This window comes from Macaca thibetana, chromosome 7 (genome assembly GCF_024542745.1).
Source record: "Macaca thibetana thibetana isolate TM-01 chromosome 7, ASM2454274v1, whole genome shotgun sequence".
NCBI lineage: Eukaryota > Metazoa > Chordata > Mammalia > Primates > Cercopithecidae > Macaca > Macaca thibetana.
Window position 1 is genome coordinate 160,816,337 of NC_065584.1, and position 21,649 is coordinate 160,837,985.

The 21,649-nt window shown below is 38.2% G+C and overlaps 1 protein-coding gene and 1 pseudogene across 3 annotated transcripts in view; both read right to left on the reverse strand.

Annotated features, from left to right (window-relative positions):
* The window catches only part of NRG4 (neuregulin 4), a 123,683-nt gene that overhangs the window by 35,315 nt on the left and 66,719 nt on the right, over positions 1–21,649 (reverse strand). The window lies entirely within an intron of this gene.
* LOC126960497 (uncharacterized) lies at positions 11,417–11,524 on the reverse strand (annotated as a pseudogene).

Below are 21,649 nucleotides of genomic sequence, written 5' to 3' on the forward strand. Positions count from 1 at the left end.
TTTTTTTTTTTTGAGATGGAGTCTCGCTTTTGTCGCTCAGGCTGGAGTGAAATGGTGTGATCTCAGCTCACAGCAACCTCTGCCTTCTGAGTTCAAGAGATTCTCCTGCTTCAGCTTCCTGAGTAGCTGGGACCACAGGTGTGCACCACCACACCCAACTAATTTTTGTATTTTTAGTACAGACAGGATTTCACCATGTGTCCAGGCTGGCCTCAAACTCCTGACCTCAAGTGATTCGCCTGCCTCGGCCTCCCAAAGTGCTGGCATTAGAGGTGTGAGCCATCATGCCTGGCCGCAAAATCTGATTCTTTTAAGATTGACTGTTACCCAGATAACTTATATGCTGAAATGAACTACATATTGTATCTAACGAACTACATATTGTATCTAAATGTACTACATGTTGGGTATAAATAAGTTTTCATAGAGAATAATCCATATTTGTCACTAGGAAGGATATTGTTTATAATTTCATTGTGAGGGACTATAATTTCTTAGCTTAAGTAAGTCACTGAAAATTGGAAACATTTTATTTACTAAAACTAGCTAAGGCACAGTGAATGAAGAAGCATGTTGAACAAATGGTGAGAGTAAGCAACAGTAGTGTAAACGCCTGACCCTCATTACTGAGTGTGTGCATTCGCTAGTCTTCTCCAATGGAGACTTTTTGGGGAAAACACCCATAGAATGCTGGTTGAGTCATGAAAGTACTGAGACAAAACTTTATAATTCGTTGATTTGCTTAATGTTGTCTTTTTTCTCCATATTAACAAAATATATGATTCAAGTCTTTACTCTCCTTACTTTGCTGGCCTCAAAAAATGATCAGGGAGGAAATCTAAAACTGACCTAAAAAATAAAGTCTAAGGCTGGGTGCAGTGGCTCACACCTGTAATCCCAGCACTTTGGGAGGCTGAGGTGGGCAGATCACATGAGGTCAGGAGTTCGAGACCATCCTGGCCAACATGGTGAAACCCCGTCTCTACTAAAAATACAAAAATTAGCTGGACATGGTGGTGGGTGCCTGTAATTCCAGCTACTCAGGAGGCTGAGGCAGGAGAATCATTTGAACCCGGGAGGCGGAAGTTGCAGTGAGCCAAGATTGTGCCACTGCACTCCAGCCTTGGCAACAGAGCAAGACTCCATCTCAGAAAAAAAAAGTCTAGTGCTGGGTACACTGGCGTGCAGCTGAGTGTGTAATCTCAGTTACATGGGAGGCAGAGGTGGGTAGTTGGCTTGAGGCCAGGAGTTTGAGACCAGCCTGGGCAACATAGCAAGATCCCTGTCTCAAAACAAACAAAAATAAGTAAATAAAAAGTCTATTATATTAAAAAATCAGAAGAAAAAGTAAAACTACAAACAAAAAGTACATATATGTTTTTCTTAGTTTATCATTTTATGATACATATAGACTTGTGTATACAAAGTATCTATACATAGAAATTGTTATGTGTCAATTTTTCCTTTCTTAAATTTTAAGTAACAATTTCAATAAACATAAAATTATGTTTAAATATTATAAATAATATGTTAATGGGCCTTTCCATTGTAGAAGTGTTTCACTGTTCATGTTTTGGTAAAACTTTAAGGGTTCAGGACCATAAACCAGGAACAGCTGGAAAGACTTACACTCTTAAATCACCAGACACTCAATTAAACCACAGTTCTCAACGGACAGTATTCATGCTGGCATCTTACCTTCCCAGGCTTCAGGTCTCAACAACCTTCTAATGCAGGGAAAATCTCATGCCCCAACTTGGAATAAGACAAAGAGAAGCCAGCATCAGTTCACTTCCTGACAAAAGAAGTTAAGTATTAGAGCTGGGCAAAAGTCACAGTTGTTACTCTGCATGGTATTCCTATGTAGAAAATGAACTCTTACTGATGACATAATGGAGTATTTGCCAGCTGCCTTCCAAAGAAAATAATGGATGATAAAGACAGTAATCAAAAGGATAACCAAAATTTGGAAGCAAATGCATAATTTGGTATAACTTCATTGTATAAGAAGGAAATGAAAAATCTTTAGAGTATACGTTGCCTTTCATTAGCCTTCAGCTTCTTTGAACAGCAATGAGCTAACCTGAGTTAGCTCTGAAAGGTAGTTTCTACTCTTGGATATGTGACACAAATCAGTAAGACAAACTCAGGTAAAGAAAAGTAGACCTCAGAGAGAAGGTAAGTATGTTCCCATAGTCTCATCACCATATCCTGCCATGTGTGCTTATTGTAAGCACAGTGATCTGGCAAAATGTGAGGGTTAAATAAAATTTATACTCTTTTTAAGTTTCATTCTAAGCATGGTGAGGTCAAGAAAGATGTATCAGTTGTTACTGCCAAGAACACTAATAAAGAATCTTTATCAGAAGTAAGGTTACTAAAATAAAAAGTGTTAACAAAATGCATAGCTAAACAGAAGAGTTGTTTCATGCATTTTAAACTGTTCTTTTATTATAAGCTTCAAGGCTGCTATTTCCATGCTTTAAGGTGTTTCTAAAGATCAATCTAATTCTTGATGTTTAAAAGCATATGGTATAGTGCCAAAAGTCAAAGTAAAGAGGACTTTGTTCTAATTAATATCGCAGAGACATTCTGAACTTTGTTCTTTGAACTACAACCTTCTACTAAATTTACAGATGAAAAGGCAGAAGTCTTATCTAATAAGGGTGCCAAGAGCCAGTCTATCTTAACCATTTGATCTTAAGAAAGCCTTAAAAATTTCTGGGATTAATAAAACAATTCATAAAATCCTGGCAACTCCTTTTGAAAACTGAGTTTAGTAAAACACATAGCAAGCTCCAGCAAAATTGCTGAGAGACCAAAATACAATTGAGACAACATGTCCAATGTAGAAGCACAATAAATGTTGGTTTTCAAATTATAAGTGAAACTCAACCTTAATCATTTTACTTTCATATAACTAGCACTTCATATATTATATGTTTGTACTCTTAAACTGCTTCTCTTAAATAGATTTCAGTCTTTGTTTTATCACCTGACAAATTATAATTCCACCTGTTGAAGGCTGGGGCTGCTACTATTGTAGACAGGGGACAGAGCTGGGTCTCAGCCTAGGCAGCAGGGACGGTCCCAGGTCTGAGCCTGTGACTGTATGGGCAGGTATTGGTTGGGAATGACCCTCAGGGAGGGCCCTGGTGAAACCAGACCTTACCAAGTCACTCTGGATAATTATTCCAATGGTAATTCTTTACCAAGTTAAACCTCCTCCTATCACAGAGTTTCACCTCCACACTGTGCAATGTTTGGCTCTGAAGTGATCCTCTGGATGGGTCACAAGATGCATGGAGGAAAGTGAGACAGCAAGAAAAGGCCTCATCTAGCTCGGGATGCAGGGATAGGTGAAGACAAACTGCCTGCCCCCATGCTTGCTCTGAGAATCTCGTAAGTTCCAGCTGAAATGTTAAAAGATTAGGCCTGGCTGACCTTGTGTCTAAGTTGGCCAAGAAGTCAAGGATTGCTTCCTGGATTGTTCTCTAAAGAAAGACTGAAGCAGACAACAGAAAAAGATGACCAGGTGTCCTGTCAAATGCACCTTTCTGGGTTATCTGATTCTATAAGTACCTGCGATTTTCACTGTCTTCGAGCTATTTTACAACTCTGTAAATTGTAGAAAACTTATGCTAATGCAAATGAATTTTGTCCAGTATAATACAACAGATTGCCCTGTGGATACCAACTAGTTTCATATCTATTTGTAAATTCATTTAAACATGTCTGATTACCTGTACATATATGTGTGGTTTGAATTCTCCTTTAAGCCAGTTTTTACATCTATTGGTTCCCTCATTAATCAGTTCCTTATTAACTGTAAAAACAATAAGGGTTTTAGTTTTTATAGTTTGACCATCTCATGATCTTTGTAGAAGGTGATATAGATCTATCCCTATTGGGTGGGAGATGACAGAGAATCTGGTTATACTTTTAAAAAAATTGTCTATTTTCTTTTAGCTCAAATCAATTAAATATGTTATGCCCACTGGGAAGGAGAATACCTCTTTGATTTTGGGCCAGAGAGATTTTGTGTTTCTGTGTTTACTCTTGACTTGTGCCAAACTTGTACACATGAAGCTGTAAGCTCTGTCTCTATGGGTCCAAAATTCAGAAAGGCCTATCCCTCTCATTATGTGAGGTATAATATCCTATCTACAGAGGATATTATTAATTACAGTATAAGGTCTCTTAAATTCAAGGAGCTCTGTTCTTATTGATTTATAGAGATAAATAAGTTCTTATGTAATTTGAATATTCTTAAAATTCCCAGAAAAAGGAAATTGGACTTCTAATGCTTTAAATGTGCTAAACTCAAATTCTTCTCACCAAAACTAAGAAACGTTTTTTAAAAATCTAAGTTCATAATAACAGTAAAATTATGAACAGTGCCACAATAAACATATGTGTGCCTGTGTCTTTATAGTAGCATGATTTATAATCCTTTGAGTATATACCCAGTAATGGGATTGCTGGGTCAAATGGTATTTCTAGTTCTAGATTCTTGAGGAATCCCCACACTGTCTTCCACAATGGTTGAACTAATTTACACTCCCACCAATAGTGTAAAAGCATTCCTATTTCTCCACATCTTCTCCAGTATCTGTTGTTTCCTGACTTTTTAATGATTGTCATTCTAACTGGTGTGAGATGGTATCTCATTGTGGTTTTGATTTGCATTTCTCTAATGACCAGTGATGATGAGCCTTTTTTCAAGTTTGTTGGCCAAATAAATGTCTTCTTTTGAGAAGTGTCTGTTCATATCCTTTGCCCACTTTTTGATGGGGTTGTTGGTTTTTTTCTTGTAAATTTGTTTAAGTTCTTTGTGGATTCTGTATGTTAGCCCTTTGTCAGATGGATAGATTGCAAAAATTTTCTCCCATTCTGTAGGTTGCCTGTTCACTCTGATGATAGTTTCTTTTACTGTGCAGAAGCTCTTTAGTTTAATTGATCCCATTTGTCAATTTTGGCTTTTGTTGCCATTGCTTTTGATGTTTTAGTCATGAAGTCTTTCCCAAGCCTACATCCTGAATGGTATTGCCTAGGTTTTCTTCTAGCATTTTTAAGGTTTTAGGTCTTACAATTTTAAGTCTTTAATCCATCTTGAGTTAATTTTTGCATAAGGTGTAAGGAAGGGGTCCCGTTTCAGTTTTCTGCATATAGCTATCCAGTTTTCCCAACATGATTTATGAAGTAGAGAATCCTTTCCCCATTGTTTGTTTTTTGTCAGGTTTGCCAAAGATCAGATGGTGGTAGATGTGTGGTATAATTTCTCAGGCCTCTGTTCTGTTCCATTTGTTTATGTATTTGTTTTGGTACCAGTATCATGCTGTTTTGGTTACTGTAGCCTTGTAGTATAGTTTGAAGTCAGGTAGCGTGATGCCTTCAGCTTTGTTCTTCTTGCCCAGGACTGTCTTGGCTATACAGGCTCTTTTTTGTTTCCATATGAAATTTAAAGTAGTTTTTTCTAATTATGTGAAGAAAGTCAATGGTAGCTTGATGGGGATAGCATTGAATCTCTAAATTACTTTGGGCAGTATAGCCATTTTCAAGATATTGATTCTCCTATCCATGAGCATGGAATGTTCTTCCATTTGTTTGTGTCCTTATTTCCTTGAGCAGTGGTTTGTAGTTCTCCTTGAAGAGGTCCTTCATATCCCTTGTAAGTCTTATTCCTAGGTATTTTATTTTCTTAGTAGCAGTTGTGAATGGGAGTTCACTCATGATCTGGCTCTCTGTTATTGGTGTATAGGAATGCTTGTGATTTTGCACACTGATTTTGTATCCTGAGACTTTGCTGAAGTTGCTTTTCAGCTTAAGGAGATTTTGGGTTGAGATGACAGGGTTTTCTAAATATACAATCATGTCATATGCAAACAGAAACAATTTGACTTCCTCTCTTCCTATTTGAATACGCTTTATTTCTTTCTCTTGCCTGATTTCCCTGGCCAGAACTTCCAATACTATGTTGAGTAGGAGTGGTGAGAGAGGGTATCCTTGTCTTGTGCCGGTTTTCAAAGGGAATGCTTCCAGCTTTTTCCCATCCAGTATGATATTGCCTGTGGGTTTGTCATAAATAGCTCTTACTATTTTGAGATATGTTCCATCAATACCTAGTTTATTAAGAGTTTTTAGCATGAAGGGGTGGTGAATTTTATTGAAGGCCTTTTCTGCATCTATTGAGATAATCATGTGGTTTTTGTCATTGGTTCTGTTTATGTGGTGGATTATGTGTATTGATTTGCATATGTTAAACCAACCTTGCATTCCAGGGATGAAGCTGACTTGATCGTGGTGGATAAGCTTTTTGATGTGCTGCTGGATTCAGTTTGCTAGTATTTTATTGAGGATTTTCATATCAATGTTCATCAGGGATACTGGCCTGAAATTTTCTTTTTTTGTTGTGTCTCTGCCAGGTTTTGGTATCAGGATGATGCTGGCCTCATAAAATGAGTTAAGGAGGAGTACCTCTTTTTCTATTGTTTGGAATAGTTTCAGAAGGAATGGTACCAGGTCCTTTTGGTACCTCTGGTAGAATTCGGCTGTGAATTCATCTGGTCCTGGGCTTTTTTTGCTTGGTAGACTATTAATTACTGCCTCAATTTCAGAACTTGTTATTGGTCTATTCAGGGATTCGACTTCTTCCTGATTTAGTCTTGGGAGGGGGTATGTGTCCAGGAATTTATCCATTTCTTCTAGATTTTCTAGTTCATATTTGTAGAGGTGTTTATAGTATTCTCCGATGGTACTTTGTATTTCTGTGGGATCAGTGGTGATATCCTCTTTAGCATTTTTATTGTGTCTATTTGATTCTTCTCTCCTTTCTTCTTTATTAGTCTGGCTAGTGGTCTGTTTTGTTAATCTTTTCAAAAAGCCAGCTCCCGGATTCACTGAGTTTTTGAAGGATTTTTCGTGTCTCTATCTCTTTCCGTTTTGCTCTGATCTTAGTTATTTCTTGTCTTCTGCTAGCTTTTGAATGTGTTTGCTCTTGCTTCCCTAGTTCTTTTAATTGTGATGTTAGGGTGTCGATTTTAGATCTTTCATGCTTTCTTCTGTGTGCATTTAGTGCTATAAATTTCCCTCTAAACACTGTTTTAGCTGTGTCCCAGAGATTCTGGTACGTTGTGTCTTTGTTCTCATTGGTTTCAAAGAACTTCATTATTTCTGCCTTAATTTGTTATCTGCCCAGTAGTCATTCAGGATCAGATTGTTCAGTTTCCATGTAGTTGTGTGGCTTTGAGTGAGTTTCTTATTCCTGAGTTCTAATTTGGTTGCACTGTGGTCTGAGAGACTGTTATAATTTCCGTTCTTTTGCATTTGCTGAGGAGTGTTTTATTTCCAATTATGTGGTCAATTCTAGAATAAGTGCGATGTGGTGCTGAGAAGAATGTATATTCTTTTGCTTCGGGATGAAGAGTTATGTAGATGTCTATTAGGTCTGCTTGGTCCAGAGCTTAGTTCAAGTCCTGAATATCCTTGTTACTTTTCTGTCTCATTGATCTAATATTGACAGTAGGGTGTTAAAGTCTCCCACTATTATTATGTGGGAGTCTAAGTCTTTTTGTATGTCTCTAAGAACTTGCTTTATGAATCTGAGTGCTCCTCTATTGGGTGCATACATATTTAGGATAGTTGGCTCTTCTTGTTGCATTGATTCGTTTACCATTATATAATACCCTTCCTTGTCTCTTTTGATCTTTGTTGGTTTAAAGTCTCTTTTATTAGAGACTAAGATTGTAACCCCTTCCCTTTTTTTCTTTCCATTTGCTTGGCAAATATTCCTCTATCCCTTTATTTTGAGCCTACGTGTGTCTTTGCATGTGAGATGGGTCTCCTGAATACAGCACACCAATGAGTCTTGACTCTATCCAATTTGCCAGTCTGTGTCTTTTAATTGGGGCATTTAGCCCATTTACATTTGAGGCTAATATTGCTATGTGTGAATTTGATCCTGTCATCATGATGCTAGCTGGTTATTTTGCCTGTTAATTGATGCAGTTTCTTCATAGTGTCAATGGTCTTTACAATCTGGTATGTTTTTGCAGTGGCTGGTACCAATTTTTCCTTTCCATGTTTAGTGCTTCCTTCAGGAGCTCTTGTAAGGCAGGCCTGGTGGTGACAAAATCTCTCAGCATTTGCTTGTCTGTAAAGGATTTTATTTCTCCTTTGCTTATGAAGCTTAGTTTGGCTGGATATGAAATTCTGGGTTGAAAATTCTTTTCTTTAAGAATGTTGAATATTGGCCCCCACTCTCTTCTGGCTTGTAGGGTTTCTGCAGAGAGATCTGCTGTTAGTCTGATGGGCTTCCCTTTGTGGGTAGGTAACCCGACCTTTCTCTCTGGCTGCCCTTGACATTCTTTCCTTCATTTCAGCCTTGGTGAATCTGATGATTATATGTCTTGGGGTTGCTCTTCTTGAGGAGTATCTTTGTGGTGTTCTCTGTATTTCCTGAGTTTGAATGTTGGCCTGTCTTGCTAGGTTGGGGAAGGCCTCCTGGATAATATTCTGAAGAGTGTTTTCCAGTTTGGTTCCATTCTCCCTGTCACTTTCAGATACACCAATCAAACATATGTTTGGTCTTTTCACATAGTCCCATACTTCGTTCTTTTTCATTTTTTTTCTCTAATCTTGTCTTCATGCTTTATTTAATCAATTGATCTTCAATCTCTGATATCCTTTCTTCCACTTGAATGATTCAGCTGTTGACACTTGTGTATACTTCACGAAGTTCTCGTGCTGTGTTTTTCAGTTCCATCAGGTCGTTTATGTTCTTCTCTACACTGGTTCCTCTAGTTAGCAATTCCTCTAACCTTTTTTCAAGGTTCTTAGCTTCCTTGTATTGTGTTAGAATATGCTCATTTAGCTTGAAGGAGTTTGCTATTACCCACCTTCTGAAGCCTAATTCTGTCAATTTGTCAAACTCATTCCCCATCCAGTTTTGTTCCCTTGCTGGCGAGGAGTTGTGATCCTTTGGAGGAGAAGAGGAGTTCTGGTTTTTGGAATTTTCAGCCTTTTGGCACCGGTTTTTCCTCATCTTCATGGATTTATCTACCTTTGATCTTTGATGCTGGTGACCTTTGGGTGGGGTTTTTTTTGTGGACAGCCTTTTTGCTGATGCTATTCCTTTCTGTTAGTTTTCCTTCTAACAGTCAGGCCCCTCTGCTGCAGGTCTGCTGGAGTTTGCTGAAGGTCCACTCCAGACCCTGTTTGCCTGGGTATTGCCAGCAGAGGCTGCAGAACAGCAAAGATTGCTGCCTGTTCCTTCCTCTGGAAGCTTCACTCCAGAAGGGCACCTGCCAGATGCCAGCCGGAGCTCTCCTGTATGAGGTGAGAGAACACCTGTTGACCCCTGCTAGGAGGTGTCTCCCAGTCAGGAGGCATGGAGGTCAGGGAGGTCAGGGACCCACTTGAGGAGGCAGTCTGTCCCTTAGCAGAGCTCGAGCACTGTGCTAGGAGATCTCCTGCTCTCTTCAGAGCCACCAGGCAGGAACGTTCAAGTCTGTTGAAGCTGTGCCCACAGCCGCTCCTTCCCCCAGGTACTCTGTCCCAGGGAGATGGGAGTTTTATCTGTAAGTCCCTGACTGGGGCTGCTGCCTTTCTTTCAGAAATGCCCTGCCCAGAGAGGAGGAATCTAGAGAGGCAGTTTGGCTACAGCAGCTTTGTAGCACTGTGGTGGGCTCTGCCCTGTCCAAACTTCCCAGCAGTTTTGTTTACACTATGAGGGGAAAACTGCCTACTGAAGCCTCCAGGTGCCCCTCCCCGCCACCAAGCTCAAGCATTCCAGGTCAACTTCAGACTGCTGTGCTGGCAGTGAGAATTTCCAGCCAGTGGATCTTAGCTTGCTGGGCTCTGTGGGGGTAGAATCCACTGAGCTAGACCACTTGGCTCCCTGGCTTCAGCCCCCTTTCCAGGGGAGTGAACGGTTCTCTCAGTGGTGTTCCAGGCGCCACTGGGGTATGAAAAACTCCTGCAGCTAGCTCGGTGTCTGCCCAAATGGCCACGCAGTTTTGTGCTTGAAATCCAGGGCCCTAGTGGTGCAGGCACCCGAGGGAATCTCCTGGTCTGCAGGTTGCGAAGACCGTGGGAAAAGCATAGTATCTGCGCCGGAATGCACCATTCCTCACAGTCCCTCAGGGCTTCCCTTGGTTAGGGGAGGGAATTCCCCGACCCCTTGTGCTTCCCGGGTAAGGTGACGCCCCACGCTACTTCAGCTCACCCTCTGTGGGCTGCACCATCTAATCAGTCCCAATGAGATGAGCTGGATACCTCAGTTGGAAATGCAGAAATCACCTGCATTGATCTCCCTGGGAGCTGCAGGCCAGAGCTGTTCCTATTTGGCCATCTTATCACTTCTTTCTTTTGGGAACATTCCCAATCTTCTCTTCTAGCTTTTCTTTTTTTTCTTTCTTTCTTTTTTTTTTTTTTGAGATAGAGTCTCACTCTGTTGCTCAGGCTGGAGTGCAGTGACGTGATCTCGGCTTACTACAACCTCTGCCTCCCACGTTCAAGCGATTCTCCTGCCTCAGCCTCCCAAGTAGCTGGGAATACAGGTGCCTGCCACCACACCTGGCTAATTTTTGTATTTTCAGTAGAGACGGGATTTCATCATGTTGACCATCTGGTCTCCAACTCCTGACCTCAAGTGATCTGCCCACCTCAGCCTCCCAAAGTGCTGGGATTACAGACATGAGCTACCGTGCCCAGCCTCTTCTAGCTATTTTGAAATACACAATAAATCTAACAGTATTTTTGTACCCATTCACTAACCTCTCTTCATTTCCCCCACATCCACCCACTACCCTTCCCAGCCTCTGGTAACCATATTCAATTCTCTGCCTCCCTGAGATCAATATTTTTTGGCTTTTGCATATCAGTGAGAGCATGCAGTATTTGTCTTCTCATGCCTAGATTATTTCCCTTAACATAATGACCTATGGCTCCATTCATGTTGTTGTACATGATGGGACTTCTATTTTTTATGGCTGAATAATATTCTATTGTGTATATACCTACATTTTCTTTATCCATTCGCCTGTTGATGGACACTTAGGTTAATTATGTATCTTGGCTATCGTGAATAGTACTGCAATAAACATGGGAGTGCAGACAACCCTTTGATATACTTTTTTATTTTTTGGGATATATACCCAGCAGCAGGATTGCTGGATCATATGGTAGATAGAGGAACCTCCATACTGTTTTTCATAGTGGCTGTACTAGTTTACATTCCCAATAGTGTACTACCATTCCCCTTTCTCTATATTCTCACCAGTATCTATTACTTTTTCTTTTTGGTAATAGCTGTGTTAACTGGGGTGAGATGATATCTTATTGTAGTTTTGATTTACATTTCCCTTATGGTTAGTGATGTTGAACATTTTTTTCATCTGTTGGCCACTTATATGTGTTCTTTTAAGAAATGTCTATTCAGATTATATGGCCATTTTTTTTCAATTAGCAATAACTGCACCTCAGATAAACCTCATTGGCTACAATACTGCCACTGCATAAAGCTATATGTCCATTTTTTTCATCAGATTATTTGGGCTTTTTTTTTTCTGCAGAATTGTTGGAGTTCCTTATACATTCTCATTACTAATTCCTTGTGAGATGGATCACTTGCAAACATTTTGTCCCATTCTGTAGGTTGTATCTTCACTCTGTTGACTATTCCTTTGCTGAGCAGAAGCTTTCTAGCCTGACGTAATCCCATTTATCTATGTTTGCTTTTGTTGCCTGTGCTTTTGAGGTCTTACTAAAAAAAACCTTTGCCCAGATCAGTGTCCTGAAGCATTTCCCCGTATGCATTCTAATAGTTTCATAGTTTCAGGTTTTACATTTAAGTCTTTAAAATCCATTTTTGTGTATGGTGTATAGATAGTTAATAGCATTTGCCTGTGGTTATATCAGCAAAACTCATTGTACTATTCTTTTATCTCCAAATTGAGTGAATTTTGACCTCTCTTTTTCTGTAGTTGGGCTGTTTTAATGACATTTATTTGAACATATGGGTTTTGAAGAGAAGCACACAAACAAGATAATTTTATCTTGGTGCCTCTTTAATTATTATTTGTCAAGGTCAAAATAGCTAAACTTAGAATCTGGTTTAAAAGTTTACATTTTATTGAAAAGGTTACATTTCCTGCTTTAATCATAACTGAACTGCGTAAGACCAGTAAAATGCTGACCCCAAAAAAGTTGTAAACAATGATCATTCATTGGTTACCCAACTATGATACAATTTATTTTCTGGATATTATATTAAGAGCTTAACTTGAATAAGAAGTCAAACTGAATATACTGTATTTTAATGTTTAGTTTTTGTATGTCAAAGTAAATTTACTAAATTATGCTTTCATAACATAAATTTCTTGACTCCTATATATGCCCATTCTCAATTAATTTAATTAATTCTTATTAAAACAAGACAAATTACAAAGAGTTCATCTGAAACTGTACTGCAAATGGTAACTTAAGCTTCTTTGTTAGCTTTTATATCCTACAGCCACCACATGGGAGACTTTCAGAATTATTTTATTGGTAAGTCAACTAACTTACCATGTTTTCTTGAAAGATGTTTGTGGCTGTATATAAAGTATCTAAATATTACCTAACTTTTATTGACTGTTTTTACTATTTTTCACCTGATAAGCTTTTAGCATGTTCAAAATACATATATGAGAAAGAATTTGGCTTAAAAAGGTCTACAACCTAGAATTGAACAAGAACCATGTTCAGTAGTAAAAAAGTTCATTTCAGAATAAAAATAAATGGAAAAGAAAGCATGTCAAGGAATTTTACAAAGCACACAAGAAACTTTCAGCTTCTCCAAAATGTCTGGACTCCAGAGATAGGGAAAACAAAAATGGAGATTAGTGAAAGCAGAAATAATGTGGGTGGGTTTAAAAATACTGGGAAAATTCAAAATGAATACATTTTTTTCTTTGAGGATTTTTTTTTTTTTAACTGATGTTAGTTTGTACAGGTTGAGTATCCCTAATCCAAAAGTCTAAAATCTGAAATACTTCTGATCTCAAGCATTTAGGATAAAGGATACTCAACCTGTATAATCAAATACAGTAAACCAGCAGAAAGTATAAGGAAGAATACACTCAGTATGAATGTCAGGCGTAATCTAGGGTATCTCCAAGCCAAAAGGTAAAGTATTTCAAAGTTTTCTTTGGCATCCTTTCACCTCACTTTTCAATTTTCTGTTGCCACATAGCATCCAGAGCCCAGAGTCCCAAAGGTACTTAGGACACCCTAGTGCAGAGATATCAAGGCAAGGTCTCATGTTCCAGATCACTCTTTGCCTCCTACATCCCCCAGAGACTTCACTCAGTTCTAATAAATTCATTTCTACTATTAAGTATTACTCACTAACATTCATTAGTCCTGTAAGAAAAAAAAATAAATGGCAAAGGTGGGGGGAAAGAGATTTTTTAGAGTGATAAAATAATTCCAAGGTAAATAGAAAGAAGGAATTAATAAAGTAAAGGAAGAAATAAATGAGTTAGAAACAGAAAAAGAGAATGAAACCAAAATACATAAATCCAAGAGCTGGTTCTCAGTAAAATGAAATGAAATGAACTTGAGAGAAAGCACAGTTGGTGAACTGCAGATGGCCACAAATTCTTTGTCACTCCTCTCACTGAGTGCTGGGGTCTACTTCCCCTCGCTTTGAATCTGAGTGGCACTATGACTTGCTTTGACAAGGAGAATGTGGTAGATGATGCTTCATAATTCTTAAAGTTAGGCATTAACAGATCAACAGCTTCCACTGTCGTCTATTAGAATACTCCCTTTTTGTCTCCACGTATGAAGTCTGACTATCCTCTGGGGAGAGAGACCTGAATCTACTTTAAATGTTTCAGATCCTGCCAAACACCCAGCTGAACACAGCTCCTGAGTAACCCTTGCCAATACCACGTGGAGAACAACCACCCAGCATCACCTGCTTGAATTCCCAAGAATTCTGAGTAAATTATAATATGGTTGCTATTTTAAGCCACTGAGTTTCGGGGTAGTATGTTACACAGAAACAGATAATCCTGGAAGTAAGGTTCCTAGAAGTAAGGTGTTTGTGTAACTAAAAACTGAAAAATTTGTGGCACTGGATTTTCGACCAAGCAGTAGGTGGAGGCCTAAGGGGCAGTAAGGAAACTGCTAGTAGCGGCTGCAAGTACAATGAGGAGATTGCTATTGAAGGCTGAATGCAGCCCTGTGAGTGACCCAAGATGATACCACATGGAGTGGAACTGCCTAGGTGAGACCAGCCCAAATACCTGTTCCATAGGATTATGAACAAATCGAATGGTTGTTTTTGAAGCTACTGATTTTTAGGGTTGTTTTTTATGCAAAATAGATAACCAAACTACAAGCGAAGATATGCCAGAGGAAATTTAACCACAGAAATGGATAATATGTTTTTAAATCAGAAAAGAGGCTATTTTGATAAATTCTTTACCAATAAACTTGAAAACCTGGATGAACTGGATAATTCTGCTTTTTTAAAAATATAATTTACAAAAAAAAAAAAATCACCCCCAAAGAAACAGAAAGTCTAATACAGACTGATTTACAGAGAGGAAAATTCAAATAGATCATTCTCCATAAAACAAATTTAGGAATTATTGCTAAGAAAACCTAGATCCAGACAGCTTCATAGAGAATTCTACCAGACTTTAAACATTAGATAATTCTAATGCTAAACCGTTCTAAAACTTAGACAAAGGAGAAAAATATTCAAACTCCTTCAATGAAATAAGGATATTATTGATCCCAAAACCTAACAAAGATTGTACCAATAAGAAAACCATAGGTCATTCTCATGAATATCAACACAAAAACCCTCAATAAAATACAGTAAGAATCAGCAGACCATAAAAGAATAGTAAGTGGGTCGTACTCCAGGAATACAAGAATGATTCAAAATCAGGACTAATAATACAATTCATCATGTAGATACAGTTAAAGAAAAAAAAAAAACATGATCATGTCCTTAGACTCTAAAAAAGCATTTGATAAAATTCAATGACCATTCTTGATTTAAAACAATAAGTGGAATGTGAGAGGTTCCACTTCTGGGTATGACTTGCTAAGATGCTATAGAATGACCACCACTTCTAGCTCCCTGCAGAAAACTATAAAGACTTGGACAAGATATGAAAAACAATGATCTGAAGGTCCAGGAGAGTGAAGATATAAAGACAGATTCTGGAGGGGAGGTCATGCTATATTTGGAGGAAGTACAAGTAAATTCCTGTTTCTGCAGCTTTTAGCCTGGGGCTAAGCCACCTAGTGAGTACAGCAGCTATGGGGGCCTTGCATGGAAGAACTCTTTCTGATCTGAGGAACTAGGAAAAAGAAGCTATGAAGCCATGAATGCTGAAAGAAGAGGAGAATCCTGGGCAAGCATGAGTCAAAGAAGGGATCCCCAAGCTCAAGCTGTCTCCCCACATATCTAACGGAAACCTGAACCAGGGAGGATCAGACAAATTTACAACAGACCACCTAAAAACAAAACATCTGAACAGACTGGACCTTCTACATAAGAAAACATGTTTGCAGTAGAAGCCCAGCCAAAAAAATTGCTTACTAAACAAAGGAAACCATGCTTATCAGAAAAATAATAGCATTTAGAATATCCATAATCTAATATTCATAATGTACAGAAACAATCCAAAATCACCAAGTATACAAAGAACCAAAAAATTAAATGTTCTCAAGAGAAAAGAAAATAAATTGAGTCCAAACCCAAGACGAACCAGATATTGGAACTAACGAACAAGAATCAAGCCACTAATACAACTATCCTCAATGAAGCGAAACATATTTACAATGCATAAAAAGTTTTAGCAGAGAAATGGTAAGTCTCAGCAGAGATACAGAAACAAATAAAAACACTGAGATCTGAAAACTAAAGAAAACCCTCTATAGAATGGAAATATAGTTACTTCCATAGCATGATAAAATATGTCTATCCCAGCCAAAAATTAGCATCAGATTTCCTGGAAAAAGTAAAGACATTCCCACCAAAGTTAAAAAACAATAAAAAGTAAAAAACACTCACTGCTACCCCTATTATTTAATATCGTACTGAAGGTCCTAACTACAATTATAGAAGATACAGAAATAAAAGGCACAGCCATTAGAAAGAGGTAAGTAAAACTATTACTATTTATAGATTATATGATTATAAATCTTGAAAACCCAAAGGAATCAAATGAAAAACTCCTACAAATAGTAACATAACTCAATAAGATAGCAGGGGGAAATTAACATAAAGAAATCACTAGCTTTCTTATATACAGACAATAATTAGAAGACAGGCAGAAAAAGCCCCAGTCACAACACAAACAAAATGATGAAATAACTAAGAATAAATTTAAGAAATATGTAAAACCTATATGAGGGAAATTCTAAAACATATTCTAGGCTAAATAGATTCAACTTAATAAACATATAAATTCTAAATTAATTTATGAATATAAATGTTACACTAATATGTATATGAGGAAAGCTTTAAAACACATTCTAGGTGAAATAGATTCAATCGTATAAACATATAAATCCTAAGTTAATTTATGAATATAAATGTTACCCCAATACCTAAAAACAAAAATGATAAAAGTTCCTGAAAAAAATACAGGGCAGGAGAGCGATGAATAGGCAGAGCACAGAGGATTTTTAGGACAGCGAAAATACCTGGTATGACAGTATAATGGTGGCTACACGTCATTACATTTGTACAAACCCATAGAATGTACAACACCATGGGTGAACCCTGAACTATGGACTTTGGTGATTATGATATGTTGTTGCAGGTTCCTCAGTGGTAACGAATATAGGATTCTTGTTGGCGGTGTTGATAACTGGGGAGGCCTTGCATGTGTCAGGGTAGGGGGTATATGGGAAATCTCTGTACCTTCCTCTTAATTTTGCTGTGAACCTAAAATTGCCCTTAAAAAGGGGTCTTTTTACTTAGAACCAACCCAAATGTCCATCAATGAGAGACTGAATTAAGAAAATGTGGCACATGTACACCATGGAATACTACACAACCACAAAAAAGAATTAGTTCATGTCCTTTGCAGGGACATGGATGAAGCTGGAAACCATCATTCTCAGCAAACTAACACAGGAACAGAAAACCAAACACTGCATATTCTCACTTATAAGTGGGAGCTGAACAATAAGAACACATGGACACAGGGATGGGAACATCACACACTGGGGCCTGTTGGGAGGCAGGGGGCTAGGGGAGGGATAGCATTAGGAGAAATACCTAACATAGATGATGGGTTGATGGGTGCAGCAAACCACCATGGCACGTGTATACCTATGTAACAAACCTGCACATTCTGCACATGTATCCCAGAACTTAAAGTATAATAAAAAATTGTTTTAAAAAATTGGCAAATAATTTTTTTTTTTTTAAAAAGCATTTTGTTTTTTGTTTTTGTTTTTGTTTTCTTTTGAGACAGAGTCTTGCTCTGTCACCCAGGCTGGAATGCAGTGTTGCAATCTTGATTCACTGCAACTTCCACCTGCCAGGTTCAAGTGATTCTTGTGCCTCAGCCTCCCATGTAGCTGTGACTATAGGCACACACCACCATGCCAGGCTAATTTTTGTATTTTTAGTAGAGACTGGGTTTCACCATGTTGGCCAGGCTGGTCTCGAACTTCTGACTTCAAGTGGTCTGCCTGCCTCAGCCTCCCAAAGTGCTGGGATTACAGGCATGAGCCACTGCACCAGGCCAAAAAAGTCTTTAATTAAACAAAAAGGAAAAAAATAAGGGTAAATTCCATTATAACTCCCAGGAAGACTCAATGGACTCAACACGTAGTTGTATCCACAGTAATGATTTATTACAGCCAGAAGATACAAAGCAAAAACTATAAAGGGAAAAGATATGTGGGATGAAGTTTGAAGGAAATGAGGCTTCCAAGCTTCCAAGACTTCCCTCCTAGTGGAGTCACACAGAACAAGCCTAATTCCTCTAGTAATGAATTGTGACAACACAAGTGAAGTGTTATCTACTAGGGAAGCTCATCAGAGACTCAGTGTCCAAGATTTTTCATGGAAACTGTTCATATATGTATCTTCTGTCTCGCATATACCAAAATTCCAGACTCCCAAAAGGAAAGCAGGTATTCAGCATAAACCACAACACTTATACAGTTTAGGCATATGGAGACATCCTTATCATTTAGGACAAGTTTCATTTAAGTATAGAGAACTGTATGCCAGCTAAGTTTCTAAACACCAGCAAGGGCCAGCTTCGCAAGGAGGCCTTTCTAAGGATAGCAGTCTAAGACCTGCTGTGTCAACTCTATTCTCCATATCTTGAATATAAAAAATCAAATTATAAGTCAACATCAAAAACCCACAAAAGACTGATAAAGTATGGAAAAATAAAAAATAAAACTTAATTATGGCCAAAATTAATCAAGAACAAAATCATAAGACAAGTGACAAACTAGAAGAGAATGTTTGCAACTCATATCTCAATCAAAAAGATAATATAACTTTTAATAGTATCTTTATTATATAAAAAATTTCTACAATGGCTACTATAAGAATACAACTTAACAGAACAACTAGGGAAAAACTGTTGACAGAAAAGGAAACACATATGGCGCAACCTCACCTATCAAAAGATTGAATTAAAGTAACACTGAGATACCATTTCTCATCTATCAGATTGGTAAGAACCCAAAGTTAGACCACATACGCTGCTATCAGCTTGGTAAAAACCCCAAATCAGATAATGCTCTCATCTATCAGATTGGTAAAAACCCAAAGTTAGACAACATACTCTGCTAAGAAATGACGCACTTTCATATATAGTTGGTAGGAATTCACATTCCTACCCGGGACAATTTGGCAATGTCTACCAAAATTAATATGCATATACCCTTTGACCCAGCCAAATTCTTGGGATTCACTTGCACCCTAAAAAATGACATACATATAAGGTTATTAATTGTTGTATTTGCATTAGCAAAAGATAAGTAACAACCCAAATGTCTATCAGTAGGGTTAAATACAGCCTATTATCTGCATAAAATACTATGTAGCTATAGTGAAGTACTCTGTGGATTGACATGAAATGATCTCCAAAATATATTCTGAAGAGAAAAAGCAAGGTAGAAAACAGTGTAAAAACTGACAGAATATAAGATTTCAAGTTGGTATTGGCTTATATATGCACAAATATATGTTAGAAGGGGGTGGAAATAATTTTTACTATAAATCTTTTATTATGACTTGATTTTTGGACCATATAAATTTATTATCAATTTTTTAAAAAATTGTAATTAGATGAGATATGCATATTATCATTTTTTGTGTGTCCCAAGTCTTTCATTTCTTTGCCAGACAATGGTAACTATCTCAGAGGCAAAAATCAGATTAAGGATATGGCCTTCCCAAACTAAGCCTAGTTTCAGATGGGCTTAAATAGCCCCGGCATTAAGTTGAAAGGGAAGGGATGAACAAATAAGAGAATATTAATGTAAAAGATCTAAATCTAAGTTTAAAAACTATTTATTTTTGATACTTAGCTGTGTTGCTTATATATGGAACTGAGTAGAAATAGGGAGCTCTCTAGATGCTAGAATGTTTTTGAGTGAATTGCATTACCAAAGAAACCAAAAGCCTGGCCTGCAAATCCTGTTCAAATCCTAAAGCAATCCCTAGGCCCCCAGATCACAACAGCAGGAAGTGAGCTATGAAAGCTTTGTGGTCTCCAAGAAAGACATACGTTTCAATCACTAACTCAGATGTGGCCTTGGAGAAAAATGATTAAGGATGACAGAGCCAGGAATCATGGAGGTAACGGAGTAAAAAGCTGCTCCCAAAGGAGCTGCCAGAATGGCTAACTAAGGGATTTAATTCACTTCAGAGCAAGGCGTTTTCACAATTTTTGTCAAGGAAAATATGATAATTGCTATGAAGCAGTAACTTATTTCATGTTTTTCTGACTTGATTAGAATTATTCCATTTTAATTTTACCATTATATACTAGCATTACAGACTTGAATGTTGAAATCATAACTCCAATGTGATGATATTATGAAGAGGGGCCTTTCGGGGGTAATTAGGGTCATGAGGGTCAAGATGAGATCAGTGCCCTTATAAGAGACAGGAGAGACTTGCTTCCTCTCTCCCTCTCTCTGCCATGCAAGTATATAGCAAGAAGGTGTCCATCTGCACACCAGAAAGAGGGCCCTCCCCACAAACCGAATCAGCCAGCACCTTGACCTTGGATTTCCCATCCTCCAGAAGTTGGAGAAGTTTCTGATGTTTAAGCCATCCTGTCTATGGTATTTTGTTGTAGTAGTCCAAACTGATTAAGGCACATGGGGTGGTGGGGGTCGCTAGTAACTTTTAGTGAAATCTAAGCCTGCTGGAGAAAACGATAAATTACCCAGAGATTCTGGACTTCAAATTGGATGGGAATTTAGGTGAGAAGAATCTGAATACATATTTGGATGGTCTGGGGGGAAAAGATGTTATTCTGTTTCCCAAAATAAATTTTCCCTTTCTACTAAGCAATGGGATCTACTGGAAATTGTTGCCCCAGAATACAGATAACCACTGCCATGTGAATATGACACTGCAGAGTCTGACACACATACCACCTCTTGCCAATTATAAGTGCTGTTCAAAGAACACTCTCAGACCTGTTGCCAGCAAGGAGCTTTTAGGCTCACCTTACTCAGGTTCACAACAATCCCATTAATGTTATCAAGGTGCTGACATCTGTGACATTCAAACACTATCTAGATGCTTCAGTAATCAAAAGCAGGAAGGTACACATGAATTTTCAATATACACTGTGGATGCCATCTAGGAAGCATGTTTCAAGAGCCATGACAATATAGACAGGTGTTCTAACATTCTCAAAGTGTTTCCACTACCAAGAAGATTCAGACACTTGACATTTACCTGGACATTATCCTGGATATCAAAGTAGCTCAGAATGTGAACCAAGCTTTGTAATAATTTGTGAAGACTGAGAAGCTAGTTGGGAGAAGTTCTGTAGTTACGGAACTTGTGTCAGAGGATGCTGACCTCAAAGAGGCTGACTGTTATACAACTCTTTTTTTCTTTTTTTTTTTTGAGACGGAGTCTCACTCTGTCACCCAGGCTGGAGTGCAGTGGTGCGATCTCAGCTCACTGCAACCTCCACCTCCCGGGTTCAAGCGATTCTCCTGCCTTAGCCTCCCAAGTAGCTGGGACTACAGGCATGCACCACCATGCTCTGATAATTTTTTAGTAGAGATAGGGTTTCGCCATTTTGGTCAGGCTGGTCTTGAACTCCTGACCTCAAATGATCTATCTGTCCACTTCAGCCTCCCAAACTGCTAGGATTATAGGTGTGAGCCACCGCACCCGGCCTACAACTCCTTCTAAGGTTCTTAGTTTTGTGTTTAAACATTTCACAAATTTCACAGGTGACAAAGTTGCTTAGGATGTGAAATATCCTGAGTCTCTTGATAGATACACATAGGTCTTTGCTGAATGAAGAGCCCTTTATATTCTACATGTCACACTGGATATTAACTCTGTGTAAATGGCATAAAATGGATGATGCCAAGGAACTAGAGATATTAAGGTTGATCTGAATCA